The sequence below is a fragment of the Cydia strobilella genome, chromosome 5 (genome assembly GCF_947568885.1).
Source record: "Cydia strobilella chromosome 5, ilCydStro3.1, whole genome shotgun sequence".
Lineage (NCBI taxonomy): Eukaryota > Metazoa > Arthropoda > Insecta > Lepidoptera > Tortricidae > Cydia > Cydia strobilella.
The window spans coordinates 19,106,955-19,126,493 of NC_086045.1; the positions used below are offsets into that span (position 1 = coordinate 19,106,955).

Below are 19,539 nucleotides of genomic sequence, written 5' to 3' on the forward strand. Positions count from 1 at the left end.
AAACGCAATTATTGCCATATTTTATTTAGGTATTACAATATGCATAATCTCACAGCAATAATAAATTGAATGTCAAGTATTTAATTCCGTTTTTAATAGCAAATAATTTGATGCTAATAAACTGGACGTTCCTAATGAAATAGAAAGTTTATTCGCTCGAATTTAGATAACATCATTACACAAAATTATATAGGTATATTTTTTCTAAGACTAACTTTAATGTCAAACTTAGGGTAAGCATAGTAAGATAGCAACTTAAGTAGGTGCATAAAATTGTAAAAAAGAGCGCTTTCTCGCCAACAAACTGCATACGCAGTTTGGCGAGTAATTTTGAAATTAATTATGTATATGTGCCTTTGAAAAATAAATGAAAAAAAAAAAAAAAGTCATTATTTCTGTTAATTAAGCTTTTGCGTTTTTAATATAGGAAGTGAACTTTACTGTGTAGAGTGTAGTTAAGACCAAACTTTTGTGTTGGTCTTAGGTAATTTTAAAAGGGGTTCTAGTATCTTAAAGCATGATCCAGATAAACTATATAACCATAGAGTAACTTATACTAGAGCGGCACTGTCATAGTAAAATTTGTAACCCCAGTAAATTCACTGCCATCTGTCGACACACTTTAAAACTAAAAATGAAGATTTATAAAAATACGATAAAATGTATTTAAATATAGATTAATTATTTTTTTATTTGCATTAATTATTTTTATGATTTTGACCCATGTTCTGTCACTGATATGCGTTAAAATTGTTAAATAACAAACGAAACCGTCAACGCCATCTATACGACAGTTGGCCAAAACTAGTAGCGCCCTCTGAACGAGAATCAAATTTTCTTGATTTTCGAGGCACGTTTTTTCCTTAGACTGTATCCATCTATTACGGAGTTATATCTATCTTTGATATAACTTAAGTTTACCAATAAACTCAAAACCGAGAGGTCCAAGAGTAATTTAATTTTATTATTTATTAGTTTATTTATTTGGAGCATCAACAGTAATAGAAAAAACCGGCCAAGTGCGAGTCGGACTCGCGCACGAAGGGTTTCGTACCATTACGAAAAAAAAAAAACAGCAAAAAAATCACGTTTGTTGTATGGGAGCCCCATTTAAATATTTATATTATTCTGTTTTTAGTACTTGTTGTTATAGCGGCAACAGAAATACATCATCTGTGAAAATTTCAACTGTCTAGCTATCACGGTTCATGAGATACCGCCTGGTGACAGACGGACAGCGGAGTCTTAGTAATAGGGTCCCGTTTTTACCCTTTGGGCACGGAACCCTAAAAAGTATTACATCGCACAATGAACAGAAAACAAAGCCCACATGTCCACAAAAATACAGCTAACATGCAATAACTAAGTCGAAACAAGAGATTACAAAAATATTTAAAAACAGAGAAAGGATGAAGAATGTATTTTATATAAGGTATTATGTCCATGGGCGACGATGAACGCTTACCATCAGGCGGCTTGTCTGCTCGTTTACTGACTATCACATAAAAAAATATGCAAACTAATATAGTGACGTCACGGTCAACTCACCTACTTTTTATAGGTATTTCTATCCGATTGATTAAATAGAAATTGTGTTTAAAAGTAACTGCTATCTATGTTTTTCTAATAATTATCTAGTGCTTTATTTCGTGCATGGTGTCAAATAATTTATTTTAATTTACATGCAGTTTTAATTACAAATGAACCCATACTGTCAAAAACGATCTATATCCATATTGGTTTTATAACAGACTGTCGTTTTCGAAATGTTGCAAAATAGCGCACCGACAGGACACGATCGCGTAATGAAATCGCAGCCGGTACACTAATGACTAACATGTAATGAATCACTAAATTAAACGTTGTATAAATACACCCCGACACCACACCAATTAAGTTTTGCGGTTAAAATATACATATTAGAATGTAATTGCTGCGTTAATTTTAGAAAGGTGATAATTGCTACCGCCATATTGGGTATTGGAGTCTTGATTTGCAGTATTATGTAAAGATTATAAAATGGTATGGCCATTGCCTTTACTGTTAGTGGCTTGGCGGAACAGGCTTTAGGTTACTTTTCGCTCATGTCGTCGCAGACATGGACATTTTTGGTATCAGTGCATTCAGTGTGATGTCCTGAACACAAATATATGAGATGACAAACGCGAAAGTGGTGGGGGTAGTTGCTGTGACGTCAAAAAGTCGGCAGTACAAAGTTTTTTACTTTTTTTGTAATCATACCATGTGGGGTATCAAATGAAAGGGCTTTCAGGACATCACACTGAATGCACTGATACCAAATATGTCCATGTCTGCGACGACATGAGCGAAAATCGATTTAGACTTCTAGACCTAAAACCGCCGCACTATGTTAATCGCCCTCATTTTCAGCTATCTCTTAAGATATTTTCAGTTACTACGAAAATAAGAAATACATTATATATTTATAAGTTGCTTGTTAGGCAGGAGATAAGAATAGAAAATAATTGACATTATTGAAAACGCAACCATCTTGGCGTCGCATAAAGCCGCATCTTGTTATTGCCGGCGCTGCGTCAGATTTAGCGATAATGCAGCTTAATTAACGCTCAGATGAACGATTAAACGTTCACTTAAACTGCAATAACTTCGACCTGACGCAGTAAATAAGCATTCGTGATCGTACTCGACTAGCTATTTTAATGAGATTTAATAGCGGTGCGTCAACTCGTCCCGCGAGTAACATTGTCGGCTCCTAAGACCTTAATTGGTTCCGAGCATGTTTTAATCCGCTTAATGGTTGTTTTTATCAGGCAATACACAATCACGAATCCGGTCCCGACATCAATAACGCTGATTGATGACAGATTTTTATAAGTTTTTATTGTCAATAGACATTATTCAAGCTTACGAAATAAGAAAACAAATATGACATAAGTCTCAGAATATAATATGTCCGGTCTAAAGTTTATATCATAAGAGAAACTTATCGCGTCATTGTAGTCAAGGTGTGTTCTGTTGGCATTCATTTAAAGACAATAATGGTAAATTGTGGTATGGATGGCGGGTGAGCGGAAGGCGTATAAATTCGATGAGCGAGTGCCGTCTGACACCTGTGATTGCATTTACAATGCTAATTCACGGCGCAGCTTCGCCAACCGCCGCTTCTCGTTTTCGCACCCACCCGATGTCACGCATCCTAACCCCTTTACTAATGCCCTATCAAAATTTTCCAACTAGCCTGATAAAAATAAAAATTTAAATAAATATATCGTTTCACATGTATAAAGCAACGAAACCATTCGACACTAATGCATATAATCTGAAAATGTAATACGAAATAAAGTGAACTAATCTGGAAAACGCATCTAGAGTAGGCCGACCGATCCCGACTCCCGAGTCCGGATGTTGACATAAGCCGCGGTAATGATCGATGACAAATTTAAATTCATTATTAATAAGATAAACCGAGAGGGAACGGTCGTTACACAGCTAGATAGATACGTCGAGATAAGCTCGGATAAGCGGCCGCGATCCATTATCGAGCAGTTAATTGATAATTACTTTCTTCCATTACGCCGGACGAAAAACGTGGTGATTAAGTCTGAATCGCTTTAACGAGCACAATGGGTCGACGTTCAATTAAAAACCCTTGTCGAATGTCGACGGCTTCGCAGAAAAGCGGAATCGCCGCTGACTCAATCTCGTATACATGGAATAAGGAATTACTCGCGTGCGGAAAGTTTTTAATTAAATATTCAACCGTTTTGTAATTAAGACGCGATTCAACTGAGCACAATAGAGTTTCGTGAGGCGCTTTCGAAAGAAATCGGAGACAGCTTTAACGTTTTCAATAACCTTAACGACAATGGGGATCGACGGGCGATACGCGGTAATTAAATTTTTTGAATGTGGTCTCAAACAATTATATTCGAGCTGAAAGTCAGAGTTAGAGCAGAATGACAGTAAATTGTGGTTTTGGCCACTTTTTTAGACCTGAGGGCTACAGACAGGCTTTCGCCGCCTATTCGCGACAGGATCGTATAGAATTCGGCGCTCTTAGCAGGCCCAATTTCCAGGGTCACGGGACTGGCCCGAACCGGCCCGCAGGTCGTAGTTTGTAGGCTGCTGTGTTAGAGCAAAGGTATAGGTGTTACATTAAATTCATATGGCGACTGCAGTAGCGTTATTGCTGCAGATATTCAATAACATTTTATGTCAGCTGTAAGACGTAAGTCTCGAATCATTAATATTTCTTAATTTAAATCGATGAGATCGAAAAGAATGAAGCTTTTCATGTCATTACTTTACATTATAAGCTAATTTATCGCGAGTGCACATCAGGCGCGCGGAAGAGCCACATATGCCGCATTTGAGTGTAATTTAAATGCATACACATTACTTGCGTACTCATGGCCGGCGAAATAACGAAATTTGTCGTAAAAATTTTTATTGCTGAAATGGAATTTTACGTTCATAGTATATCATATTTCCGTTTTAACAGATTCTTTAATAATTAATGAGGGGAACAAATATATCTTGTTACAACCTTTATGGAATATGTAAAGTAGAGATGCAACGAATATTCGGCAACTATTCGGTATTCGACCTATTCGGTCATTTTGCCGAATATTCGGTATTCGGCCGAATGTTGCCTACTATTCGCAACTAGAATAACCGCAAACCACTATACTAATACTATTTTCTTGGACAGTTGTTAAATACGAAAACCCTGTTTTTGAGCATTTGTTGATTACAAATTTTATTTTTATCATGGGTCTAATTAGATTAACTCTTACTACATTCACCAGTTCTGAGCAACAAAAGTTAAATCTTAGCAAAGTTTTTTATTTTTATTTAAATCAATTTCTAATTAATAACATGTTAATTTTTAATATTTCAGTGAAAACAATCTTCATAAAAATGTAAGGTTATTTATCATGTCAAATGCTAACAGAATCTGTCGTATTTGTTTACATTATTTGCCATTTCTTCAGAACTCCACAATATAGCCTTGGTTCGCAGTCGTATAAATTCCGAAGGAATATCTTCGGCAGAATTCCAATAGGGGCGTCGATGTCCAAAATCGTGATATATCGGATCGTGATCGCCTCGTCTCGGCTGTTTATGAGATATTTCATAACTTGCATAATTCACAATCCATTTATCACTTGACGCGATATTGACGCCAAGAAGCACTTTATTTTACAGGCCAATCCCCTCTATAATTTAAAGAATTACAAAAAAAGATAATTTATTAAGGCCGTTCCATCGGTTTGCCCCTGTCACTGTCACATTTTGCAAGAAAGAACGGGAAAGATCATGCGCGCCAAGTGCCAATTTTGATCGAATTTTGTAGATTTTTATTTCTTTTAAAAACGTTACCTTACAATATGGAAATTCGAAAGCTATGAAATTACTATTTAAGTTAAGATTGTTTTTTCTTCGTTTTTTGTTTATAGTATCACATAATAAATAACCGAGTAGGTAAAGTTTATAAAAGTCCGAGTTAGAGGTTAATTTGGGAATTAATTGTATCGAGCGAAGTGTCATAATTCGTGTATCGGAACCTATGTTATTAAAGCTAATATAGTCGAGAACTAAATATATTATATTTTTTCAACGTCTACTAATATCAACGCCTCTTAGAAAAACATGATCTTATAAGGAAATTTTTCGCCTTCTGGCTCAGGGAACCGCCGTAAAACATAACTTTGTAAATTTTATACTTGAGTCGTGAAGGTGTTTTAAAATATGTATTTCTTTTAATCAGATAAAAACGTAAACTAAGGGTAACTTAAGGCGTATTAATTCAGAAATCCAGGATTTTTTTTATTTCAGTTAATGAAAAGTACAAAAAATAAATCCGATTAATTTTTATCAATTTAAAAAATCTGCGTTTTAACTTTGTGGTCAAAAGCAACTAATGTGTGTAACCATTTTATTACCAATCAATTCGTATTTCTAAGGTATAAGTGTGTATTTGGGCAAAGTAAATATTAATCGATCTATTAAAAACTAAACATTTAAATACAAAAAAATAAGTATACAAAAACGTTCGGGACCTCCCCCTCATAGTGCAACAAAAACAGTGTATTTAAATGTTTTACCTTCAAAACCACAGCTTCTAAAATGGCCGTGTCTCCAACTAACACATTTTTTGTATGTAGTACGCTAATGGTTCATACCAAAATGGCATGGCGCTAATGAAAATATTTTAGCTTCTGGCCGACATTGTTACTGGCATTTCACATATAGGTGAAAATTTGTTAAAGTGGCGTCGGTATACATATATTGTTAACGATAATTTTGCAGTATTCATAGTACAAACACCTGTGGACCCATGTGATATGTTAGGCTGAATAAGAATAAGTCGTTAAATGTATCGTTTATCTCGTGAATAACGTAATTTAATTAGGTACATAAGTTTAACTTAAAGTTTCTTATATCCTTAAGTTTGCATTAATATTTTTTTATCTATTTATCTATGGCATCTACTTAGGACATCACAAATCACCCCCTTTCGTCATGTACTTATAATAATAGGGGAGAGTTGTATATATCGTACCAGTTTTTACTTAGACGTGGATATTTTGTTTTTGGAGGTACGTGCATGGAGACTATATAAGGGAGCCAAATCTCTGTGTATGAAAAGTGTCCATCAAAACACAGTAATTAGGCGGCGCCACCATACACCGAAATACTACCAGTGACCAAAAACAACCTACGTAATTTGGTCGGGTTATTTGTTGCCTTATATGGTTCATGTTATACTCATGTCCCAGAGCCTAACTAGCGCCACCGGAGAGATTAGGAACTATTATTTACAGCTGAAAGCTGGTCACTTTTGTAATAGTTCTGCCATAAGAGATTGTCGTCCTTTCTATACCGTCCATAGGTACGTGGTTACAAATGTGTAAAGGAAATCCCTAATGTCAAATTTCAAATATATAATTTTTTAAAGTTGAAAATCGATTCAAGGAGTCAAATGAACATCGGTCTTACCCGCGCCGCGCCGCCCGCGCCGGCAGTCTGCGCACTTGCTCCATAAACAGGCTTCCGTATTTTTCAATCAGGGACCTGTCAAAGCGTTCTGACACCCTCATCCCGTCGGCTCGCACTCGCCGAACACCGAAATTGGTTTTCTACATTCAATCCATACAAAGTTTAATGTTATTCGTTCGCGATATCACCGGGATGCCGCCGATGTTTACCGTCGCACCAAATCATATTGGATTTGCAAACTTTTGTTTGCGGACTTTATATTTCATTTCGCTGTTAGCTCACGCCGAGAGAATTAATGCAATTTTGGTTATTGTACTATCAGCTGCGCTTATCTAAATTACTTCATAATAGTCTATCCGGTTGAGTGTTATTAAGGGAGAGTCGGGCGTGATAGGGTAGATATAGGTATCTAGTCAATTTTGTATCAAGCAAAAGTAGATAAATTCATTGTCTTGGGTGGGACTTGAACCCACGACTACCGGTTTGCTAGCCGGAATAATTTAGTATGGGATAGCGCATCGTTACCGGTAAATTTCCAATAAGGAACTCCGGTAGCCGTTTAAGAAGTATAGGTATAACACTTACGGTAGATGTCGCTAGGGCCTCCCTAGGGCTCATATATGGTGGAAATATTCACTGTATTGGATAAGGTATTTGTAGCTCAGATGAAAGAGCACCGGGCTAGCGATCCGGTGGTCTTGGGTTCAAGTCCCACCCAAGACAATGAATTTTTCCACTTTTAATTTGTTTCTAAGCTTAATAGCATCATTCGCAGACGTTTCTGTTTGATACAAAATTAATTTAATCGTGTAAAAGCTTACACTTCCTTTTAAAAACAAGCACTTATATGTAGTTACTGTTCAACAAAAGCGCAGCTAATTTCGCTTCTTAGAAAGCTCGAGCCAATAACAGCTGCTTGTTTATCATAGTGCAAGTTACAAATTAACAGCGCCGGATATCTGAGCTCAGGAGAAGGCTGGAGCCGCAAGCGTTTATAAATTGAAGGGCTGTACCTGCGGCTTAATACACCGCCGTTTCCGGTTCATTTCCGCGCGGCGCGCCCGGCGCCGGATATTGCCTTTAAGGTGGTGCTGCACGCCATCGCCCGCTGCTATACTCGCATCATCCGCCAGCCCAGCCGCACGCCACGCCACGCTGGAGCTCTGATCACACGCGTCTAACGCAATTTACAATCCTGCAATACGTTGCAAATACGGTGTAGTAATGTAATTAGGGGATCCCATGGCCCAATGATCTTCGATCTGAATCCCTTAGTTTTCTAATGTGTTTTGTAGCTTAACATATTAACAGCAACGACTTTAAGCATATAGTATCCCATATTTATTTCAAAGTTCATTGCTTTCAAGATATTTGTCATCAAGGTTGAACAATTTTAGGCCAAAAACCTGGGTTTCTGGCCATAACTTTTGTGTTAATTAATTTAAAATTAAAACCTTAGACGAATTTTTAGAGACGTCAAAGACAAACCCAAATAAGTAGATTTCGAATATGTAAGATCTTTCACGACAGAGATACGACAAAAGTGTTTTTAGACAATGTAAAAAAAACATAAATAAATATGTGTTCATTTCTTTCAAAATCCGGTAGACAAAAATGGAGATAAAAGATTGAAGAATCGATAGCCGTTTGTCTTTTAATTCTATATGTAGTGCAAGAGTATGAGATACGATTCCAAATTTGTCAAAAATCTATGAAAACCTTAACAAGTGCATAACTACATTTTATTCCGCTGACAATGAAGTACACATTTTTTGCCAGGCCTATAGATTCTAGTAGGGGGATATATGAGATCGCCTTCTACAAACGGGTTTAGGTAAGGTGGCCCCTTGGATTGCATCCACTGGTCGAGGAACAAACTGGTGGTACCCAAAGTTTTAGCCCTATGCCCTATAATTTTGACTTGTGTACTATGTGTATGAAATGTCTATTGGTTTCACAATGCTTTGGATTACTGTTATGCTGTGAAATGTAATGAATAAAAAATAAAATAAAATGATGGTACCCGGAAACCTCATTTAGCTTTTTGGTGCCACCTATCTATCATGAGTCAATTTAATTATACTTGCTATAAAATAAGTTCTATATTGAGCGAAAATTAATAAGATTTGTTAACAAGGATTGTTATTACCGACCTTAAAAAAATAAAGCATATTGACAGGTGTTACATAAATGCGATGCAAATAGGCTCGATGGTAAACTCCAGATGACCTTAGTAAAGTTAAAGTATGAAAAACCAATAAAGAAAAAGAATGTCCATAAAGTTGAATGAGCAAGTTTACAATAAACAAAATAAGAGAAACACGATCCCTTAGTGCGCTCCGGAAATTAAATTTTCCGTTAAGCTTAAAGTTTAATTAACTAACATCACGCGACTGCACAGTGACCAGTGTTGAGCGGAATAGTCTGGCTATTCATTCGCGGGAGCGAGTCGTAGTTAATACAGCCAGCAGTACAGTCTGGCAAAAAAAGTATGAAATTAAAAAGTGGCAACACTGTAGTGTCGTCCAGTTTTCCTTAGATTGATTTGAAAGGGACGACACTATAGTGTAGTAACTTTTTAATTTCTACTCTTTTTTGCCAGACTGTAGAAGTTTCTAATCAGCCGAGGTGTTCAAAATGAACTTAACACAACATACAATATTAGGGAACAAATGATTAGGTTTTTTAAGTAGTCACACTGCTATATATTCCGGTATCAGCCACTGGAAGGCTTGATCACTTTTTGTTTAGTAGGTAGGTACCTACCTACCTATATGGCAACTATTTCAGTTTTTAACACGACATTATTATTAAGAGAATAAGAGTATTTATTTATTCTGCTCTTTAATCTAATAAATAGTTGAGCTGACAACGACTCTTTCACATGATAATCGTCTAATATCGCAACATAATCTAGTGTTATGTTATAAAAATTAATAATTAGCATATTATTTATGCTTCGTTACGTTACAGCGTTATATTAATGGACAAAAAACGCTTAAACTGTCTGTTATAATGCTTATAATGAGCCAGTCAACCAAATATGTAGCTCTTAGTGCATTGACTTACGGTTCTCTTCATGAATAGTCCAGTGTTATACGAAGTGTAAACCTACGGAGCATGCTGTTTCAATTAGCGCCACATTATGCGACTTTGTTAAGTGCGCTAAAACCGAAATATCAAAATCAACTCTAAAATGTATCATGTCGGCCTCGGCATATGTACCCCACCTTCATGTACGTTCATTTCTATAAAATTAAGGAATCGATTGTCTTAAGAGTCCCCGGCAAGCTCGGCCGAATTGCACATTCCCATACAAACGTAGTTCCGCTCTCATTTTAAAACTACGTGTTGGATTGTACCTATATAATGAAACTTTTTACTTACAATGACATGAGGTATATCTAGGTCTGAAATTAGTTTATATAGCTCCAAAGTTTCAGAGCATCTTCCTTCCGTTGTCCCGACATTTTGCCACGGCTCATGGGAGCCTGGGGTCCGCTCGGCAACTAATCCCAAGAAATGGCGTAGGCACTAATTATTTCGAAAGCGACTGCCATCTGACCTTCCAACCCAGAGGGGAAACTAGGCCTTGTTGGGATTAGTCCGGTTTCCTCACGTAGTTTTCCTTCAACGAAAAGCTACTGGTAAATAACAAATGATATTTCGTACATAAGTTCCGAAAAACTCATTGGTACGAGCCGGGGTTTGAACCCGCGACCTCCGGACTGCAAGTCGCACCGCTCTTACCGCTAGGCCACCAGCTCTTTTGCATTTGATTGCATATGCCTTATCATAACTTACCGGAGTTGAAACAAGGGTCTACTACTGGTAAGTTTGTTATAAAAATGTATGGTCTGGATCGCATTTAACTTACTTAAACATTTAAAATCGTCGACGGAACGAAAGTTAAATAGCGTTCGTGCAATCGGCCTCCGAGATAAGCGGCTTTAAACTCCAGCCCAGCAATTAAACCAGCAGTGACGTGATAGGCTTAATACACATTAATAATAATTTAATTGCCTTAGAAATGTAGCGGTTATAATCTCAACGGACCCTTTTATAAAACACTCTTATCGCTCTGATTCTGTTTAAATAGCTTCCATTACTTTGAGTAGATTTCGATGTAATGTCACATACGAGGGCGATAATATCGCAATTTATTCCGTTATTCCAGTTTAATAGACCGAAGTTAATTACTAGCCTTGACTTTGTAACTTGGACACTAAGACCTTAATGAAAATAAAATAATAATACCTACTTAGAGACGTCGAAAATAAAAGAAAAACTAATTACAAATACAGGATCGGTTGGCAAGGCCCTTTGAAATGTGAGACCAAAAAACTAAAATTATACCCAGACCAATATAACATGCTATAGGTAGAGGTACGCCATTATTTACATTTAATTGTATCCATAAGTTACTGCAACAAATATCAACAAGAAATCTCGTTCTCGTATGACTCATGAACATTCGTACCTGATTGTAGACAGGGTTTAAATTAAATTAAAATACATAAAAAGTTATTTGTATTATTTCCTATAATTTGTCAAAATGCTTGAACAAATTACGAGTTTGTTTGAAATATTAAAAGCCTACTTTCGGAGCTTTTAATTTAAATGCTTCTTGTTGCTTCGAGATTCTCTAATCAGAATCACACAGACGGATGTTTAGATAAACATTCAATATGCAAAATCTAACTAACAATATATTACCTACTCGTATGTACCTACCGAAAGTTCGAGCTAAAATGTGGAATAATACTAACATTTCTAAAACATTTAAAAAGGCCAAAATTATTTCATTATTGTTTACACACCCAGACTTGTACTTATTTGGAATAGCGTTAATTAATAATAGGTGGCGCATAATAATAGGTAGTAAGTATATAAATAAGAACCCAAGGTTGTTGACATAGGAAGCTCAAAGAGACCCAGATTTGTGGTAGTGGGCAGGACACAATCGCTCTTAGAACCGATAGCCGCGAGAAGCTGTAGCAATCCCCCAAGAAGACCGAAAGTCTAGTCAAGATCGCAAAGAACCGTTTGATGTGGTCAAAGCACGACGACCGATATGAATAATGGAATAAAGCATGAATTAGGAAACATTAGTCAGGTCAGCTTAGGTCAATGGTAATATCTATATTATTATCCTGTTCGACTAAAGTAACTGTAAACTAATAAGAAAAACTGGTTAGTATCTGGTTGGTATCTTTTAATATGGTTATATTATTAACATATTCTTCATATCTTGAACGATTAAAAACATTATAAAAATACCTATCTAGTCTTTAGAACATTTACAGATTTTTACATATATTTTTAAGTTCTGTAATAAGTAGATATAAAAAAATTAAGCCAATAAATAAAGGGTGTTGTGATCTAGTTATAAGCGCTTAAAGTACGCTTTCCGTCCAAAATAAACCCATGCGACCCCTTTTAATACGATAATATGCCTCTATCTTTCGTCTGCAGTCACACACGACCCTCGTGTGCTAATTGAATTTAAGGAATAAAATCCAATCGCCCCGATTCTTTATTATTCAAGATCCAATTTGGATAAGGTCTGATCGGTCCGCGGGGCGCGGGCCAAGAGGGGCAGTCGAGAATGAAATTGGATTTGTCACTCAAAACATAAGGCTGCCTTAACTTTCATAAGAAAGAAGCAATAAATACATTTTTACTATTTTTAGAGAGAATACATTTGTGAATTAACACCTGTTCAATAAATACATCTTGTTTTAACGTACATACCTATAAATATGCCCATCAAATTATATTTTTATTAAAACCTAACGTAGTACTATAATATAAAGTGGAGTTAAATAGAAATAGCAAATCATGTGAACACTCTATGATATGATATTATTTAATATTTTCGTATACGTATTCCAAAGTAATTTTTACCCCCCTTTTCACCATCTAAAGGATCATTTCGGGATAAAAACTGTCGTATTTCCCTTCGCAAGTCAAATGATCTCCATACCAAATTTCATATAACACATAGATAGAGAGTGTAACTTTAGCATATATATATGCTATTAAGTAGGGATTAAAGGCACTAAAACTTATGCCCTAATTTCAAGTGGGCATTGATAATTATTGAACAGTATCTATACATAAGGTGTAAGTTATTACGGGTCTTCGGCAAGCTCGGTTCTCCATACAAACGTAGTTCCGCTCTCATTTTAAAACGACTGGCTAGATTGCTCTGAAACTTTGTACTTACAATAGGATAATCTATATTTGTAATTATTAATGTGATAGCTTCAGATACCATAGTTCAAAAATACAGCGAATTTAAGTTTTTCATACAAAACTTGTTTTTGCTCTATTTCGTTTGTTTTATATAAACTGGAGCTATATAAACAAATTTCAGACCTAAATATACCTCATGTCAATGTATGTGCAAAGTTTAATTACAATCCAACACGTAGTTTTAAAATGAGAGCGGAACTTACGGGGAAGGTGCAATTCGGCCGAGCTTGCCGGGGACTCTTAAAGAGCAACGCAATCTGCCTTCACTTTACCATGAGCTTAATATAAGATTATGTTTACAGATTTGCTGTCTGACGGTGTTCTTATCTAGGGTCACTGAGGTGCAAAGCGCTCTATCTCGAGTCGTGAAGTATATTCAATGGGCCAACCCGGGAATGTATTGCTGCATAGCGTTGATAAAATAAGTTTTTGGCAAAAATTTCATTTTTTGGTACAAACTTTTATCGCTTACTGTACTCTTCTTTCCACAGGCAACTAATACTCGTCGAGACAATTCTAGCAACCCCAAGCACAATTACTTTGCGTTGTTTTATCACAGAGTTCCCATGGCCACCTCCTGTTTCCATAATCTGATTAGCTCCATGTCAGCATAATATTGCATTGTCACCCGATTTACATATGTATGCAAAATCGGGAAGTGGGACAAATTTAGCTTCCTAGATAGTAAGTGTACTATCTACATACTAACAGGGCAAGTTAAATAGAGCTTCTAAAACTAGTGGCTCTGTGAGCTGTAGACCTCGCGAGCATAGCTTAAGATGGATGTGTCTAGGATGGTTTAAATAAGAGGGTAGAATAGGTAGGTAGGGTGGGTACTTTTTTCATACAATTTCCATTTCGGGAGAAAACGGTTTCGACTAACTAAATCTTAACAAATCTCTTTGATTTTGATGTTAATCGCTTCAGCATATTATTTTTTAATACAGTTGGCTGTTTAGCGTGCGGAAAGTTGGTTTTCGCGAACTAGTGCTTTTTACTTTTCCAATTTTTTTAAATTTATACTTGTTCCAATTCATGACTACTTATTGATGAGTGTTTATATTAGTTTCCTTTAAACGTCGTAATCAACATAAAAACCTACTGTTAATGTAAGAATACGAAATATATGCATATTTTATTACTTACCTCTTCATCATTATAGAGGCGTATTTTCTTACTGCAAGAATGTTTTAAGTTTCCAAAGGCAGCATTCGATATTGTTTTTATAAATATACGATACACAAATAATCGTAAATAACGATATTTAGGTAATAATAGTACAATGTTTTAATATTTACAATTGTTTTTGTCTTATAGAACATGCATTTGAAAAAAAAAACTTTCATTGAAGTGGGTTCAATAATAATAACAAAATCTATTCTAGTTGAATAAAAGCTAGAAAAACACCTCTTCATATTGTCAATGTCAATGATGATGTCACAGAATTAATAATATAAAAAGTTTCGAATTCCATTCCTTAATACTTGTTGCTTTTCTTATTTTTTCGCAACTGTATTAAAAAACGTCGTTTGATACACGTGCGGATATGTCATTCTTCACTCGTCCCGAGTCTTCTCGGTATTATCTCGGTACTCGTGAAGTAGTGACATACTTTCCGCACTAGCATCGAAATGTACTATTCTAGGTTTATAAATTTCGCTTTGAAAATTATTGTGGCTTTTTAGTAGGTACAATACCATTAGTTGAACCCTATGAAACTATTGATACTGGATAGGAATGAAATCGATTGGGATAAAAAATAGCATGTGAAAAATAAAAGTTTTCATTTCATACAAATTGTATGGGAAAAGTTTTCCTCGATTTGTGGCTTTCCTAGGCGAAGTTTTTTATGGTCCCATACAAGCTTTTGATCGTGGATAGGAATGGGATCGATTGGCATCAAAAAAACATAGGAAAAGGCTATTAGGGACACAGCCGCAGTGGTTGACGTGAAACGTGGCGTGGAAAAGTTATTGCGAAGACCGCATAGGGCCGCTTAGGGACCTCATAGCGTAAAGCAGGCGCCCTGTATGTAAGACTTTAATGTTGAGCTTTGCCCTACCCTATAGTGAAAAGCTTGTAGGTAAGAGAAAAAGGGCGCCGCAGGCATTTGTCAAAAATGATCTTTTTCTTGCATCCTGTAGGTACCTATGTTTTTTCCAAAATCGGTAAACCCCAATCTTCATTAATTTGAAATTGAGGTAAGGTTTTCTAAGACCATTTTCACGTAGCAGCACGGGATCTGGTAGTTGCCCTCACTGACCCAAACCACCCTGTATACCTGCCACACGAAATCAAGCGCTCGAAACTCTAAAAACCGCTCAAGTGCGGGTCGGACTCGCCCACCGAGAGTTCCGTACGTTTTAGTATTTGTTCCTATAGCGGCAACAGAAATACATCATTTATGAAAATTTCAACTGTCTAGCTATCACGGTTCATTAGACACAGCCTGGTGACATGCAGATGGAGAAACAGACAGAGGAGTCTTAGTAAGTAATAGGGTCCCGTTTTTACCCTTTGGATAAGGAACCCTAAAAATCGGCCCATTTCGACCTCACGATGTCACCGCATATCGAGCAAATTAGGCACTACTTAGCTAGGTCACCTGTGTTAAAATGACATCTTTGTTAGTTATTATTAAACTTAACTTCACCATCTTGTTTAACATGGATGATCACTCACATGGACAGGCGTTGGGCAAAATTTTCTCAATTTTTATTGAATTTTTCAATAATATTATTGAATAATTGGCTCCATAAACCGGCTCAGACAAACGAATCTATACTACCTAAACCTCAAAGTTTATAGTGCAAAAAATCTACGTATTTTAAGAGAAATACTGTAAATAAAATTATATGAAATTCGGAATAAGGAGAACCACTTAAATCTAAATAAATGTATGGCTCCGCGGTTAAGAACACTAGAAAATTATAATAAAAAAACATATGTTTTAGGTCTAGTTAAATAAAAGCTTGTAAAAATGAAACGAATACGCTTAGCCCGCGCTTGATCAATCAATAATATTATTTTCATTTTTTGAAAATAGAAAAATATTAAATAAATAAAAAAACAATACGAAATTTAAGTGAAAAAAAAATACAAAAAGTTATGCAGCAGCATACAATTACCGGGGATCGAACCAGGGACCACCCGTTGCAAACGAAAAAAGCGACTGTTTGCAAAACACGCCTCGCTAGTTCTTATATTAGCTGACGAAATACAGCTACTCTTTCTCGAGTAAAAACTAAACATCTAAATACCGCCAAAACCAGCAATACAAAATTTCTCCATTTTTTTCCGTTTAATCTGTAAACATATCTCTAAAAGAAAATACTGTTATGATATCCATACGACTATTTGTTTGGGCGCAAGCTATCACGACTCCGCCATTTTGAAAAATTTCCAAAAACCGGGTCGACAAAAAAATTCTATTTAATCATAGAATTTGGTCACAAAATTGACCTGTCGAGGAGAACATCCGGACATACAAAAGCAAAATGCGCGAGTCAAACCGTAGACCTTCGCTACGCTTCGGTCAATAAAATACAGGGGCGAATTAACTATTTCTTGTATCCAATCAACAAAACATTTATTGATTGATTTTTGCTAACAATTTCATTGAATATGGATAATAGCATTCTTATAGATTACAAATATATCCAGAGCATCGTTCGTTTTCTGCTATTCATAATAGCTTCAAATTCATATTTATTGCCTAAAATCAAAATCTGAAAAATCACGTCACGTCATATCACGTTCATCCACTCACGTCTTCAAACGCGTCTACACGCGATTACATAAAGAATATTGACCAGGTTCGATTCTCGGTTATGTATGAGAGTTTAAGAAAATGAATGTCATTATTATTAAATCTAAAATCGACGCCATGGTTCCTAGGAACAGATTTCGCTATCTCTATAGTTTCTGACTTCTCCATACTGACCCATTTGGATTGATCACCCTGTAATAATTTGAGTCCACCGTTCCTTCTCAGTCAGATCCCCATCCTCGAACTTTCACCAATATACCACTATTCTAGCCTATCTGGATATTAATTAGTTATGCGACACAAACCTTATTACCATAAGGACAGGTTTTTAATGCAAAGTTCCCTTGCATCCCCTTTCGAAATGGCAACGTCAAGGGGTGAACCCGGCGACAGTCCGACGGCAATGTTGGCTGCGTCTGAGCTGATCCAACGATAGCTTTAATGGCATTGCTATCGCCGCCGACCAGAAACACCCCACAATATTGTTATCCTTCATCACCCTACTAAGAATCAAAGTAACGCTGGCGACACATTTAGCGGACGCCCACAAACATTCGTGAAACAGATCTACACGAATATTCGCGGCATCCGATAGTGTAGACACAGAATAAGTAATAGTATTATCATACAGAACGGCCACGCACCGCCCCGCCCCGATTCGAATTACCTCGCCCCGCGACAGCAGATTGACGGCCGTTTGCCGGCCGCTCAGTACTATTTTTAAGCAACTTACACAATGACGCATGACGCGTGTACAGACATGCCGTTCACACATAGAAACGCAAGTGATTTTTGATGTATAGCGAGACCGCCCTGTGGTGTAGACGCAATGGTATAATAACTTTCGCTCGCCTGTCCCCTTGCAGTTTATCTGTTCGAGTCGTATGTGCAATATAACGTAAAATGTGCTTACGTCAGTTTAAATTTGAAGCGTTTCCTTCGCATACGACCCCGCCACACGTCATACCGACATTTAAATTGAATGTAAATATCATTGCGGGTTAGGGGTGCGTTATCTTAACTGATGCCGGTGGCAGCGGTACTAATGGGACGTGACGGAGATGGGGCGTAGTTTAATCAACGATATTACCGTCTGTTGCACAATAGAGGCGAGTTTCATACAAATCCAAAGGTAAGTTGAAGCTAATTTATTTGAGATGTAAGATATAATAGTTCTCCATGTCGTGTACAACAACGGCGACCTGTATGGCTAATATGGCTCGCAAAACCGAACTTTGTCTTAAATATCTGATCGCACTGTGCACAATAAAGCTGCCCTTGGTCGTTATAAGTGTATGCATAGGACTACTTAGGTCAAGACTTCCGTTGAAGGCGCTTTGGGTCCAGGTGTTTAAGATGTTAGATAATAAGGTACTTTAATTGTTTCAAATTATTCAAGCACCTGTGAATTATATTATACGGAAACTCCGCTAAGACTGTAAAACAGATTAAAATTGTTACGATTGTTGTGTGTCGGTGTTTGTTGTTTGTTGTGTTGTGTGTGTGTAATTATCATACGGGCTTACCTTTTACTATTTATACAGCAAGGTTATTAAACAATCTGAAATAAAGAAAAATAAAGTATTAGTATTTACCCTTGGCAAAAGTAACCAAATATTACTCGGTAATTCACCTAAGAATAAGGAAGTGCTGGTGGCCTAGCGGTAAGAGCGTGTGACTTGCAATCCGGAGGTCGCGGGTTTAAACCCCGGCTCGAACCAATGAGTTCTTCGGAACTTATGTACGAAATACTTATCATTTGATATTTACCTACTACTTACCAGTCGCTTTTCGGTGAAGGAAAACATCGTGAGGAAACCGGACTAATCCCAATAAGGCCTTAGTTTACCCCTGATGTGGGTTGGAAGTACTTAGAAGGTTAGATGCATTCGCTTTCGTAAAAACTATAGTGCCTACGCCAATTCTTGGGATTCGTTGCCGAGCGGACCCCAGGCTCCCATTAGCCGTGGCTAAATGCCGGGACAACGCGAGGAAGATGATGAATTCACCTATAGGAATAAGAAAGTTGTCATCGATATAACTGCACATTCCTTTACAATAGTTTAAAGAAAGCACAATTTCCGGTTGTCAGTCGCAAGTGGTACAACCACCTATGATTTCAATTCTATAAAATACTTGTAAGTTATTCTCGCTCACATAGGTAATTGTAGACTTAAGGTGCGCTCAATCTCCTAATTCCTTCAAGAGACATGTTAAACTTTGCTTTTTATCTGCTCCGTAATACTTTTATCTGATTCATTTTCCTTACAGCTGGCATTTTTACGTTTTTATACCTATATGTATGTATATGTGTATGGTATTGTTGTGTATTTTCTGTGCTAGATTTCTTTAATTGCAGCTGAAACACCTACTGACATGATATAAATTTATTTATTTCCGCTACCTAAAGGTTGTCTGGAAGGTTGTCTTTTTCGCGATAAGACCGCCTGTTATTTAACCTCTTCTTTTCTGTATTCTTTGTATTGTTTTCTGTAATGAGGTGTGCAATAAAGAGTATTTGTATTGTA

General features: G+C 36.6%; 1 protein-coding gene across 1 annotated transcript in view; it reads right to left on the bottom strand.

Moving 5' to 3' along the window:
• The window catches only part of LOC134741544 (LIM domain only protein 3-like), a 52,181-nt gene extending 33,625 nt beyond the window's left edge, over positions 1-18,556 (bottom strand). Inside the window, exon 1 of the mRNA XM_063674367.1 lies at positions 18,538-18,556. The gene's annotated coding sequence lies outside the window, so the exon portion shown is untranslated. The remainder of the gene's footprint in view (positions 1-18,537) is intronic.
• Between the last annotated feature and the right edge of the window lie 983 nt (positions 18,557-19,539).